Below are 15,743 nucleotides of genomic sequence, written 5' to 3'. Positions count from 1 at the left end.
GATTTTGGTCCCAATTAAGGATAAGACAGCAGAAACAGTGGCAGAGATATTCATAGACCATATTATCTGTAGATTCATCACACCAAAGGTTTTAAGAAGTGATAATGGAGGTGAATTTAATTTCGAAATCTTACAAGAAATATGAAAACAATGCAGTATAAAAAAGGTCATCCAGCATCCAATGGGTTGGTAGAGAGACAAAACAAAAAAATGTTGTGTGTGCTACGACAGATTCTCCATGAAAATTATGCAAGCTGGGATGATTGGATTCTCAGAGTGGAAGCATCAATTATATCAGCAATAAATAAGTCTATAGGAGACATACCCCATTTCATTACCTACGGGACAAACAAACGTTTACCGTACAAGATATTAGGGGAAAATTTGCGTGTATAATTACGATGATTATCCTGAACTCCATTTGTGTGAATTCCAAGAGATAAACAAAATGGTGAAGAAACAATGTGATGTCCAAGGAAGAAATGACAGAGTCATTTAATGGAAAGGCAAAAGAATCAACTATCACCATAGAAGACATATTCTATGGTGTCATTCACACTCATTTAATGGAAAGGCAAAAGAATCAACTATCACCATAGGAGACATATTCTATGGTGTCATTCACACTAGGGACAATAAATTATCACCGAAAATTGAGGGCCCATTCAGAGTAATTAAGTCACTCTCGAGTGGCGAAGAAAAGCATATTCATGTTGATCATTTTAAAAAGCTCTCTAGGAATTTAGCCAGCAATTATGTAACCTCGGACACGACCGAAAAACTGAACACAAACGATGACAATAAACTAGAAAATATTGATACATAAATGAAGTAAGATCTCATAACAAACAAAAATAGGTGCAACTGTTGCTTCAAAAGCCAAAATACAGCATTTTTATGATCTGGGTATCGATTTAAACTCCTATAAGTGAAGCAACGAGCGAAGTTACAGTTCTCCAAGAGCTAATGTATGATGCACATCATCTCTATCATCTACCTCGGCATGACTGGATTAACTAATTATAAATATATTTTTTTTTCGATAGGTAACGATTAGAGGACTTATACCATGGATTCTCATCTATACAGGAAGATCAGCCCATTCAGACCCTCAACATACACTAAGGAAAAACGTCATATAGCCTCAATGGGCCTCGACAACAATTGTGAGAGATATCATGATTACTGAAATAAATTTGGATATCTTATATGAATTACCGGTATTGTTGGAGAACATTGCGAAGCCACTGAGGACAAAGGAAGCTGTAATAAGTTCTGCTTCAGAAGCTCATCACACAAAGGAAGTAACTGAATTCATGAAGTTAGCAAAATGGAAGTTAGAATAAGTAAAGACTACCATGCTCATCATGATCCAAGATATCCCATCTCGTAGAAACGAGACACGTAGGGACATGAACAACATCGCACATACACGTGAAAGGCGCGGTTTGTTCGACCTGGGTGGTACAATTCTGGGGAATATTTTTGGATCGGCTACGAAAAAAGATCATCAAGAAATAAACAGCAAATTCAATAAGATAACTCAGGTATTAATATACCAAAAGAAGCTAGATGACAATCAAAACACGGAAATGATGACGATTGTGAGAAATCTCAGAAAGCCAACAAGGATAACTCAAGAAAGCGTGGACAAAATAAATGCATGGAAGGGAACATGGCACATTTTCAACACTTCTCTTTAGCCATGGAACATACTGACATAACAACAGCAGTTAGACAACACCAGGGCTCGTTATCAAGCTTTGATGAAATTATTGCGAATGCTGGTAATGGCAAGCTCACCATTAACTTACTTCCAGTTCACGATCTACATCAAATAATGTCATGGCATACAAAATCAAGGTTTGAAGCCTTTGTTTCAGGACGAGAATCTCATGTTATATTATCCATACTTAGAAGCGACTCTAACGCCAACATCAGTAATAGTTCATGTACCATTCATAACAGATAATCTGTTCACAGTCTATCAAACATATCCTTTTCCTTCTAAGAAGAATGACACCTTGGTCAACATCATCGCACCAACACTGACCTCATCATGGTCCCCAAGAGACAGGAACCGTCACTTTTGCTAGTGAATCAACGACCGAATGCAAGTGTCATACATCCTTACATGTTGTTCACCTTTGTCCTGCGTACATCTTCACGTTTCAGCCAACTGGAACAGTCCCTTGTGAAATGGCTATCATAAGAAATCATGACATTCAACAGCACTGCAACTTCACATTTGCCCCACAAAAAACTCACCCACCATCAGCGCATCGGACATTCACAGTTTTTCGACTTCACTCATAACACATTAGTTTTCGTAATTTGTTCAGATACACAACCATCTCATACTTCAGCATCAGGACTATATATAGCACCTGACTATTATGCTGTGCTTACACCAACTTTGTCCACCTTAGCTACAAACAATCACTATGCCATCCTTAATCACGCACATAAACGCTTCCAAGCACTGCCTAAATGGATGTAAACATAAGCATAAATGCTGAGTTGACTTCACCTAAATTTGAAACTATGCAATTAATCGGTAAAACAATGAAGCCCTAGGAAGAACTGAGTAGGATTATATTCAATTCACATTATGTGTATAGCCCAGCTCCAGTTGTCTTTATAATCTTCACCATTATATTTTGTACATTAGGCTACTATTGGCTATGCACAGAATGCAAACATGGATTTCAAACTTAGAATCCGTATTTACGGGAGGAGGAGTAAGCAGTCAAGGGAGACCCCCTGAGAACATTACATATGGTTGATTCTTAAAATTGACCACTGTAGACCTGTCATGGTACGGCCGTTATATTACCATTTTATAAATGCATATAAACATTATATCACTACAATGCAGTGTTCTGTGTTCAATTTTTACTACCATGTAATTACTCCATACTATATATTGCTGCGTTATGTTATGCTTCTACAATATTATTGTATCTATACTATATTGTGATGAATACTTTGTGTTACTGTTATGACAATAAGTAAATTGTTAATACCCGCTGTCATAGGTACAACAGCGAGTGACGTCAGGACACAAAAATATGATAACACACTACATAATAGCTAATAAGATATATGCTGTTAATGAGTAATATAGAGGTTTGAGGAAAGTCAGGCCTAAATCCGAGCAATTTCATGACTAGGCCATGACCAGGCCATATCATGACTCTGTCAGTTCTGTGACATCAGGGAAAGACCTGTAGAAAGTTCCTCACACACATGTGCTCACGCACATGACCCAACCAGTGATATACTGGAAAAATGGGAGAGACGGGTCAGAGAGCCAGAGACAACCAAGGCACAAGGACGACTGAGAAGGGGCTGGCACACGATAGGTAACAGGAGAGGCACGGTGATAAAGCAGGAGTAAACGGCACGGCGTAAGCAAACATAAACCGCTCTCACCTTAGTACTGCTCTCGTCAAAATAACTCCCTCTTGAGAATTAAACCTCAATCAAACCTCAGACTCATCTTAATCTTACTCCTGCCATCCACGACAAGACCAACCTGAATATTCTCTCCTCTAACAACCCTGTAATCTAACATTTTTGGAAACTCCTCGGCTACAGCTACGAGATAACTACCGGTAGTAATGTAGTTACATTGTCCACTTTTTACTTACAAGTCAGTTGATAAAGAAATGTTTGCTCTATTTTTCTCTCAACGTTGTATAGCCATTAATTGCAATATACTAATGAAGTATTTACAGAATCCATCAGTTATACCTCATCACGGGTTTCATCATGTCTGGTAGTGGAAGGGCAATTATTCCGTCCTGACATATTGGCACCAATTAAGATTTTTTTCCATGATATGTTGCCTACGCACAATCCACCTGTCAAATATTTTATTTCACCAGCATATGTTTTCACAAGCACTTGCTGGCTTACATACATAAAGCACTTACGGCACATATTGTCATGTAATTAATGCGGGAGTTGATGAGTAAATTTTCCACTGACATGGTGTGATCTCTCACCCTACGAATCCATTACACTTCACGGCTCATGGAACACAACTTCATCAATAGCAAAACTCGTCAATGTACGAAGATGTGGAAAAGTTGACTGCTTAGGTGCAAAGAATGTAAGTTTGTAATAGGAACCGCGCCAATGAGCATCATCATCATCATCATCATCATCATCATCATCATCATCATCATCATCACCATCATCACCATCATCATCATCATAATAATAATAATAATAATGATAATGATAACAACAACAACAACGATAATAATAGTAATAAAATAGTTTTAGAAATTGATGTCCAGTTTCTTCTGCATTTAGAGAAAACAAGGAAACATCATACCCAGTCCCGCGACGTCGGTGCCAGTGTCTTTAAAATCCATGTGCTCACAATTCCCTATTTAGGATGATTATTATTTTGGAAGGGGGCTGTTCCCCCCCCCCCCAAGAATTGCTTGGGGGTTCACGAACGCTAAAGATTGCATTAGGTTGAGAATCCATTGTACAACAAGTATTAAGATATCAAAGACACATCTGGCCTCATTTTGCTATTTGTGAATGTTAAATTTGGTGGAGGGGGCTGGTCCCTCCAAAAAATCCGGGTTTGTAAATTGTATATACTGGAAGACCTTTGGAATAACCAGATGAACTCTCTTGAGAACTATTCATATCTTAGTTTTTATTTTTGGGAGGTGGCTGACCCCCCAAGATCACTGAACGGATCACACTCCCCATTCACTGAATTATGGATGAGAGTCCATTGTACAACTTGTACAAACATATCAATGCTATCCACATCTGCCTTCCTTTCACCACTTCTGAGAATGTTTAATTTGGTGAAGGGGCTGATCTAAAAAGAACGGGGACAAATTTATGTAGGCTATAGTGCTGCAAGACACTATCAAGATACCACACAACTTATCCTGAGAAGTTTTGTCAGAATCCATGTACCCACTTACCCTGATTTCTGTTCGTTTTTATTTCTGGGAGGGAGGCAAACCCCCCAGGCATATGGCATTAAGGATAAGAGTCCATTTTACAAGTACGTACCTCGATGTCAAAGCCATAGCCTCTATACCGTTTGATCACTATATCTAACACTTTTTAATTGGTGAGGGGGGTTTATCCCCCTAAAATTCGTGGTTCAAATATTTTATATATCGGTACAGGAAAACCTTCCCAGTAAGCAGCCAAACTCACCCGGCAAGTTTCACTTAGATCAGTCAAAAAGCCAATGAGTAATTAACACACACACACACACACACACACACACACACATAATAAGCCTACTGCATCGGTATAGGGCACGTTTCCGAAAATTATACCATCGTACTTAACAGGACTGATAATAATTACAATAAGAACAACGTTAATGATAATAATAATAATAATAATAAACTAACTAAAAAAACAAACAAGAAGCCTCGGACAAGGACTGAACAAACGTTGACGACCCAGGACCGAGACTTGGTAATGTGTACATGGAATGTAAGAGGAGCGAATGATGAGGTGAAAGAGAGAGAGATTGTCCAGGTGCTTGAGGATGCGAAAGTGGATGTATGTGGAATAACTGAAACAAAATGGAGAGGAGAAAGTGTGAGAGAATGGGAGTATGGATGGGGTATATGTGCAGGAGTAGATGAGAATGAGAGGGCAAAGGAAGGAGTGTGTATAGTTGTGAGTAAAAGATGGAAGAAGAGCATAAGACAGTATGGATCAGTTGGGTCTAGGATTGTGTGGGTAAAGTTGAAAGTTGGAATACAAATGTGGGCGATTGTGTGTGTGTATGCGCCAACGCAAGATCGTGCTAGAAGAGTGAGAGAAGAGTTCTGGACAAATGTGGAAGTGTGCATGGAAAAGTTTGGAAGGAATGAGAGAGTGTTTTTGATCGGTGATATGAATGGTAAAGTTGGTAATGTGAAGGTGGATGGAATAGTTGGTGAGTGGGGTGTGCCTGCTGAGATAGATGAGAATGGGAGTGCGTTAGTGGACATCTGTGCTGGGAGGGTTGGTAATAGCCAATACCCTCTTCAGGCATAAAATGATCCACAGGTATACATGGCGAGTGATGAGAAGGGTGGGTGGTGAACTGAATGAAAGGAAGGCAGTGATTGATTATGTGTGTGTGGATGAAAGGATGCGAAGATGTATATTGGATGCAAGAGTTTATAGAGGTTGGGGGAGTGGCCTTTCTGACCACTACTTGGTGGTGGCCAGAATTAGGATGCAAGTAAGATGGAGGAATAGAAGAAGGGAAAGACGAGAGGAAGGAGTAGTTGCAAGGACAGTGGAAAGGTTACAAGAGGATGAGAAAAAGGCAGAGTATAAGAGAGAAGTGGAGGAACGATTGGGCAAATATGAATTGGAGCAGATGGGAGACGTGGAAGGTGTGTGTAAGATATTTACAGAAGAAATATGTGCAGCATGTGATGTGGTGTGTGGAAGGAAGAGAAGACGGAGGGGGGTGCAAGGAACAGCGTGGTGGACTGAAGAGGTGAAACAGGCTGTGGCACAAAAGAAGAAAGCATACAATGAATGGATGAGAAATAGGGGCGTGGAAGAAGTTGAGAGGCAGAAGAGAGAGTTATATGTGGAAAGGAAGAGAGAGGTGAAAAGATTAGTAAGAGAGAGTAAGAAGAGAGTGGATGAGGAATTTGGAAGGAATTTGAGTGTAAAGTGGAGGGACTGTAAGAAAATGTTCTGGAGAGAAGTGAAAAGAGTAAGACAGGGTGGAAGTGAAGTTAGCAGGGGAGTGAAAGATAAACATGGTAGATTACTAGTGGAGAAGGGAGAGAAAGTGAGCAGATGGAGAGAACACTTTAAGGAATTGTTGAACGTAGAGGATGGAAGTAATGCGAGTATAAGTGGCTGGGGAATGGCTGGGAGAAGGAGGGAGGTGAGAAGACAGGTAGAAATCAGTAGGATAGAGGTTGTGGAAGCAATGAAGAAAGTTAAATCGGGGAAAGCCCCAGGAATTGATGGAGTGTGTGGTGAGATGCTGAAGCATGGGGGAGAGATAGTAGTAGAATGGATGTGGAAGATGTGCAGATTGGCCTGGGAGGAAGGTAGAGTCCCGGAGGATTGGAAGTCAGGTATAATTATTCCCTTGTACAAAGGAAAAGGGGAAAAAGAAGTGTGTGGTAATCATAGGGGCATTTGTCTTCTTAGTATAATAGGAAAAGTGTATGGTAGGATACTTATAGACAGAGTTAGAGAAAGAACAGAGAAATTAGTTGGAGAAGAACAGGGAGGCTTTAGGAAGGGAAGAGGTTGTGTAGATCAGATATTCATTCTTAGATCTTTAGTGGAAAAGTTTCTAGAGAAGGGAAAGAAGTTGTATGCGGCTTTCATGGATTTGGAGAAAGCATATGACAGGGTGGATAGACAAGGATTGTGGAAAGTGTTAAGAATATATGGAGTAGATGGGAAGTTGTTGAATGCTGTGAAGAGTATGTATGATGGTGCTAAGGCTGCAGTGCGTGTGGATGGTGAACTAAGTGAATTTTTCTCTTTGAAAGTTGGTTTGAAACAGGGATGTGTCATGTCTCCATGGTTGTTCAATCTGTACATGGATGGGGTAATAAAAGAGGTACAAGGTAGGGTAGTGGATGTTGGAGTGGCCCTGGTGAGAGAGGATAGTGTTTGGAAACTCCTGTACTGTTGTTTGCAGATGATACTGTGTTGTTGAGTGAAGATGAAGGGGAGCTGCAAGGCTTGGTGGATGAGTTTGAGAGAGTGTGTAAGAAACGGAACCTAAAGGTGAATGTAGGGAAGAGTAAAGTGATGGTCTTTGAGAGAGGTGAAGTCAGTGAATGTATAGCGAGGTTGGATGGTGAGGAATTGGAAAATGTGAGTACGTTTAAGTATTTGGGTAGTGTGATGAGTAAGGATGGAGGTTTGGAGGGTGAAGTGCTTGAAAGGGTACAGCAGGGAAGAAAGGTTGCTGGTTCCTTGAAAGCAGTGATAAGAAACAGGGAAGTGAGCATGGAAGTAAAAAAGTTACTACATGACAGTATTGTGATACCAACTCTAACGTACGGAAGTGAAGCTTGGACGTTGTTGGAAGGACACAAGTCAAGAGTGAGAGCAGTGGAAATGAGTTATTTAAGAGGAGCTTGTGGAGTCACGTGGAGAGACAGGCTGACGAATGAGGATATAAAGGAGCGTTGTGGTGTTGATGTGGATGTGATAGGAAGCGTTGTGAGGAACACACTGAGGTGGTTTGGCCATGTGGAGAGGATGGAGGGTGAAAGACTGACGAAGAGAGTGTATGTGAGTGAGGTGGAGGGTGGAAGAGGGAGAGGGAGACCGAGGATGAGATGGAGGGATGGGGTGGAGAGGTATATGAGAGAGGGGGGTGTGAGTTGGGAGCAGGGTAGTGAAATGGCGGGGGACAGGGCGACTTGGAGGCGATTTGTTTGTGGCCACCCCAAACGGGATTGAGGCGTCTGGCAATAGATAGATAGATAGATTATTATTATTATTATATAAACCACCACCAACAACAATAATAATTGTTATAATAATACTAATACTAATAATAATAACAATAATAATGATAATAATAATAATAATAATAATAATTATAATAATAATTATGATAATAATAAAATCATATAAACATGAACGGAAGACAAACTTAATTAGCTACAATATAATGAGATAGAGGTGCCGTTGCAACTTGCCTGTATCTTCTCCAGGTTTTGGCATCTGCTCCTAGACGGAAGATAGTGCCAGATATTGTATGCGAGGATGACAGTAACACAGAGTTTCACATGTGCTTCTTGTCACTGATTAACTTTACCGACCAAGGGTGAGAGAATGAGTGTCAAAGTTTTTTTTTTTTTTTTTCCGGAAAATGTTGATAACCTGGAAAGCATGTGAATGAGGATGAGACAATGTGAGTGATACAAAGAAAAGTTAAAACAGATTGCATGCGAAAATATGACTCAGTAGGAAAAAATAAAAGGACAATATGAGCTCTAAGAGCGTGAAAAGTGAATGAGCCAATGACTGTGCAAGCAAATGGATTTATGTGCAAATCATGTGTGTATTTTGAGGTAAGAGCTGAGGTGATGTGACTGCTGATACGAATGAAACAGCTAATATTTGCACTAGTAGAAGTGAAATAAAGATGGCAGTTAAATGACGAGAAAGCATGTGACACATTTATTAATGGAACTGAGTGTGTGGACTGGAGCGCTGTGGCTAAATGTGGCGACAAAGCGTAAAAAAAGACGGGTGGCAGTGACAAAAAAATATTATGTAACTTTGTCATAGGAAAAAATAAAAAGGCCGTAGAGTTAGAGATGCTGGAAATAAAGAGTCATCGTGGGAAATGTGTTAACTTTTGAATGTGACAGGATTATCACTTTTTTGTGGCCAATGTTTCATCCATCGATCAGTCTCAATACCAAACATGGTCGAGTAATAACCCAGCATTTTCCGCATCCGTAAAAATGCCCAGGTTGTAATCTGTTTGTAAATAAATACTGTGTGCAGCTCTCACGTATGACATTATATGCGGTTTACTTCGCACATAAAGTTTTATTCGATTCGAAGAGAATAAACACCAAAATATATTATCTGTTTCCGATATTGCCACTAGTTATTATCATCATTACCACCACTGGTATCACAACATCATCGTTTTTATAACTGTTCCCTCTACATCATCCAGCACCACCACCACCACCACCACCATTACTACTACTCCTACTACTACTACTGCTACTACTACTACTACTACTACTACTACTACTGCTACTACTACTACTACTACTACTACTACTACTGCTGCTGCTGCTGCTGCTGCTGCTGCTTGCTACTACTACTACTACTACTACTATTATTACTGCTTTCCACTACTAGTACTGCTACTACTACTACTACTACTACAAGCACTGCCAATACGGCTACCACTAACACATGCCCTTCCTTCACTTATCTAGGGATCTCCCGCGTTATCAGTGCCTGTGATTACAGTGACTCAGTCACCATCCATGGACGGTGTGATAATCATAATGTCTTCAAACTTCTCTGAAACAGCTATACTTCACTCTTTCCCGTTATTCAGGATTTACTTCCCATTCTCTAGTATTCTCAGCAACAAATCGTCCGGTAACATCTGCTGCTTTTTTTTTTCACATATATAAAAATCAGTCTCCTGAATCGGCAACAGCAGACACTTGTAGCATTATCTGGCCACAGATCTCTGTGCAGGTGTCATTTACTTCGGATTCACTACATCAGTTATCAACGTGCAAGAAACTGCAGCAGGCGGGGAAATGTATTTGTCTTGACGATTGTACTTTATTGAGATTATCATTCCATATCACTCTTGGTCTGAATTTTCCAAATACCCTATTTACTTTGACTCTATATCAGTCATATCATATCTTCACATAAACTTTACGTATTTCACTTATTGTTTGCCTATGGACTTTCTCTGTTCTACCTACATTGTGGTACATTATCCAACAGTTTCATCCCATAGTTAATACACTTTTACTATCATATCACACATCATCTTATTCTACATTCTTTCTCTTTCTTTAACTACCTCCAACTCGAATTTCTTTGCCGCAACCCTTCCTCTTCCTTAACATTAGTCGCAACCTTTACCCATCACCATCCCAACACTGCCAGTTAATTTCGTTAATCGTGAAGGTAAATAATTTTCACCCACACTTATCCAAGTTTATGCATCTTGTTCGGCCAGGTTTGCTCAAAAGACAACTTGTGTGTGGGAGTGAGAATGAGAATAAGAATTTGTGATTACCTCCGGTAACCAAGTTTGATCTCAGTTACCGGTATGTATTGACCCATGTCTGTTGATCTGTTTCTTTAAAAAAAAAGAAAAAAAAAAAAGTTTATATTAATAGCAGTCATGTTTTATGGGTCGGTGTGCAGTGGGTAATGGAATAGTTGATTACGTCTGGAAGTGGATCTGGATGCGTGTGCAGGAAGAAATCACAGATTATAATGACGATGATGGTAGACTACGCGGTCTCTGAACTGTGTAGCAGGGCGAACGGACTGTAGGACTGACTGACTACGTGAGACGGTAACTGTTTCTCTGACATGAGAGAGGAATTGCAGCAGTATTTCATGAATGTTACTGGCTTTGGAGGAGGTATGCCCTCCGTGAATGTTTTCTGGTTGTTGCTGTAAAAGTACTTTGCCGTGTATTAGCATATCCTCTTCACTACGAGAGATGTACTAAAATTTAGATAAAATTCTACATCAGAAGAAAAAATAAAGCTACGCACAATTCATAATTCTACGGTAAATAGAAACTGTTTCGAAACCCCTGGCCAAAGGGACACCTCCATAAACTGAATAAGATCATCCGCTGACGAAAACAGTCACGTAAAATGGACGTCCATGTACAGTTTCATGTCGAATACTTATACGCAACAATATGTGTTTGAATGTTGACTTGGTATGAGATAAACTTGTTGGCACTGATTACTGATGGGCATTCTGATCGGTTGTTACGACACATGATTAAAAATTACACTTGGTGAACAGAGAAGGGAAGAGTGAATATCAGATCATATTAAGTTCTTTGAGTAAATGCAGACAAATAACGATTGTAATACCTTCAGCTAAATCATCTCTTTCAAGCTGAGAATACTCGTAAAAGCCTGACAGCCCAAACGAAAGAAATGTTAAGGCTCATTCCCACTGCTTTTATTTTTACTGTTTCTTGGGGAAACTAAGCGTTTGGTCGTGTCACACACGACGGTGATCACTTACTGAACATATATCCACCGTGTTGCTGTCTCATCTTGGCTTACGGCAAATGCATTATTAGGGGAATAAGTTAGATCATTACTTGCCTGCCTCCATAATCTGCTTGGATTTCCTATATCTGTTTCACAGTGGGTGAGGTAAATGTTATAGTACCATTAATAACTATTTCACAGCGGGTAATATTATAGAACCATAATAATCATGATAAAATACTACTGCTAATACTACTACTACTACTACTATACCATGTTATTAATAATAATAATAATTATATATATATATATATATATATATATATATATATATATATATATATATATATATATATATATATATATATATATATATACATATATATTTTTGTATAGATAGATAGATAGATAGATAGATAGATAGATAGATAGAGGTAGGCCGAGGGAAACCTAGTTGAGGACAATGAAAAAAGAAGCAGGAGAGGAGTGTTGGTGGAACCTGAAGGAGATGGCAAGAGACAAATATTGGTGGAGAGAGTTCATAGAGGCCCTGTGCATCCCGTGGGGTGCCACAGGAAATGATTTATTGATTGATTATATATATATATATATATATATATATATATATATATATTGCCAGACGCCTCAATCCCGTTTGGGGTGGCCACAAACAAATCGCCTCCAAGTCGCCCTGTCCCCCGCCATTTCACTGCCCTCCTCCCAACTCACACCCCCCTCTCTCATATACCTCTCCACCCCATCCCTCCATCTCATCCTTGGCCTCCCCCTCCCTCTTCCCCCCTCCACCTCACTCACATACACTCTCTTCGTCAGTCTTTCGCCCTCCATCCTCTCCACATGGCCAAACCACCTCAGTGTGTTCCTCATAACGCTTCCTATCACATCCACATCCACACCACAACGCTCCTTTATATCCTCATTCGTCAGCCTGTCTCTCCACGTGACTCCACAGGCTCCTCTTAAATAACTCATTTCCACTGCTCTCACTCTTGACTTGTGTCCTTCCAACAATGTCCAAGCTTCACTTCCGTACGTTAGAGTTGGTATCACAATACTGTCATGTAGTAACTTTTTCACTTCCATGCTCACTTCCCTGTTTCTTATCACTGCTTTCAAGGAACCAGCAACCTTTCTTCCCTGCTGTACCCTTTCAAGCACTTCACACTCCAAACCTCCATCCTTACTCATCACACTACCCAAATACTTAAACGTACTCACATTTTCCAATTCCTCACCATCTAACCTTGCTGTACATTCACTAACTTCACCTCTCTCAAAGACCATCACTTTACTCTTCCCTACATTCACCTTTAGGTTCCGTTTCTTACACACTCTCTCAAACTCATCCACCAAGCCTTGCAGCTCCCCTTCGTCTTCACTCAACAACACAGTATCATCTGCAAACAACAGTACAGGGAGTTTCCAAACACTATCCTCTCTCACCAGGGCCACTCCAACATCCACTACCCTACCTTGTACCTCTTTTATTACCCCATCCATGTACAGATTGAACAACCATGGAGACATGACACATCCTTGTTTCAAACCAACTTTCAAAGAGAAAAATTCACTTAGTTCACCATCCACACGCACTGCAGCCTTCGCACCATCGTACATACTCTTCACAGCATTCAACAACTTCCCATCTACTCCATATATTCTTAACACTTTCCACAATCCTTGTCTATCCACCCTGTCATATGCTTTCTCCAAATCCATGAAAGCCGCATACAACTTCTTTCCCTTCTCTAGAAACTTTTCCACTAAAGATCTATATATATATATATATATCTGTTTATCTATTTATCTATCTATCTATCTATATATCTATCTATCTATCTATCTATCTATCTATCTATCTATATATATATATATATATATGAGCCTCTGTGGTACAGTGGGAGAGTGTGCGTATCGTACACGGATGAGCCAGGGTTCGCGCCCCGCCAGGGTAATAAACTTTGGGAGTGTTCACCCAGCCACGTATTGCACTGGCGGACACAAGGGGTGCTGTGGCTGAACCAGTGTCGCTTACTATAAAGTATGCTTGCACCCAGTCGGCTTGCGCAGGCCGATTACACTTGGTTCACAGACTACACACACATCCAGAGCCACTTCAACACTACAATTACACTTACAAGCACTTCTCACCCTACAAACAATCTGTACCAGACAGCCTAAGCCACTTGGTAGACATACATTGGCTGCATCGTCCCGACTTCGGTCGGGATAGGCCGGTCCTGCAGTGGATACTCAAACGGCTGATGATGATATATATATATATATATATATATATATATATATATATATATATATATATATATATTGGGGGGGGATACACAGACGATCTGTCCTTCGGATAATTTTGCCTGTAGGTAATATAAGCCGAAACATTGAAACCGCAGCTAAGCCAAGCCAGATCCATAATTGAAGTGAAGTTCATAGCTAGCAACACTAAATCCCACTGTGACATTCATGGAAGACGGCTGTACCCCGCTGTTTGTAGCTGGTAGCTTATTCACTGACCAACCACAGAGCACCGGAATCCAACCTGGTCGTGGTATGTTATACATACGATACAGTCACTTCACTACAGCAACAGGTAAAAAAATAAGGTATCCTTCGATACCGTATCCCCATGATACACTGTACTTCAAAAAGCACGTGACTGTTTCAGTCGTGGGTTTTCCAAAGGTACATTATCATAGTTATTAATTGGCCACTTGTGATTTTTAGCTTGCAAGGATGCTTAAATGTGATCATCAATAATGTTCATATTATGACCACAAATCGCGTTTAAAAATAATAAAAAATTACGTCAAAATAACATTGCACAATATCAAGTACTTACTGAACAATATTATGCTTCAACTTAACCGTATGTAAGGAAAGTACAGTATCGAAATCCAGTAATTTTTTCTTATCAGTGACAGTATTTATTATTTTACTTATTCATGGCTAAATCGAAATATTACGTTGTTCAGCAGATACCTGCTATTGATTAAAGTTTTTTTTTTTTTTTTTCCCACGCAATATCTACTGTTTATAGACAATTTATGCTGATGCTACAAAATTAGCAATGCCGATGTCTTTAGCTTCCATGTAGCCCAAAACTCTCAAGTGGCCAGTTATTCTGATTGGTGTTTGTTCTCAGATATACAGAAAATCAACAGACAGCCCCTGACTTAATCCTAATCTTATGTATAAGACGAAGTAAACGGGCTATAACCATATGTCACATACTGTACATTATCTGTACCTCTACTGTGAACACTGTAGCCCTAGGCATGCTCTTGTACAAATGCCGCATTAGTCCATTTCTTTTATCCAGGCATCAGTATTCACATTTTTTCACGTTAACCACCTGACTTTACATGATGTAGTGCTGTCTACCTCTTCGTTTACTTTTTCTTTGGCTTTCCCGGTCCTCTTCTCTTGCCATTTCTCCCACCCTTACTGTCAATTTTTAATCATTCCACTGAAGGCGAGTCTACACTGACAAACGTAGTGGTTTCCTGTACTCCATGAAACAATTTAAACTGCTGGGTGACAGCCATATAGCCAAATAACAGGGTGATAGGGATCCTACTACGGTGCTCCTGTTAACTGGATGGGTTGAGGTAAATGCAACATCTATTCAGGAAGCAAACTTTCTCACTCTTCCCTGCTAAAGCTGTGATGAGACTCTGTCTGCAGCTGGGGAGCATCGGTTTACTGCAAGGGATGGCCCTCCAGTGGCATTTCCTTGCCTGCGGTTGATGGATCTGCTTGGTAGATAGGCGTGTTTACTCAACAACAGTATGGCTTATGAGGCACTAGTTTTCATTATTAGATTGCTAATGTAAAATAATTTTGAAGGAAATTCGTTCATTTACAGTAAAACACACACACACACACACACACACACACACACACACACACACACACACACACACTTACTGGGCCAAAAGCCTGGCGATCATGATAACTGGCATCTCAGCACACAGCACC

This window comes from Coenobita brevimanus, chromosome 45 (assembly GCF_032717465.1).
Source record: "Coenobita brevimanus isolate Jiangsu-jjx chromosome 45, ASM3271746v2, whole genome shotgun sequence".
Lineage (NCBI taxonomy): Eukaryota > Metazoa > Arthropoda > Malacostraca > Decapoda > Coenobitidae > Coenobita > Coenobita brevimanus.
This window is presented reverse-complemented; position numbering follows the sequence as displayed.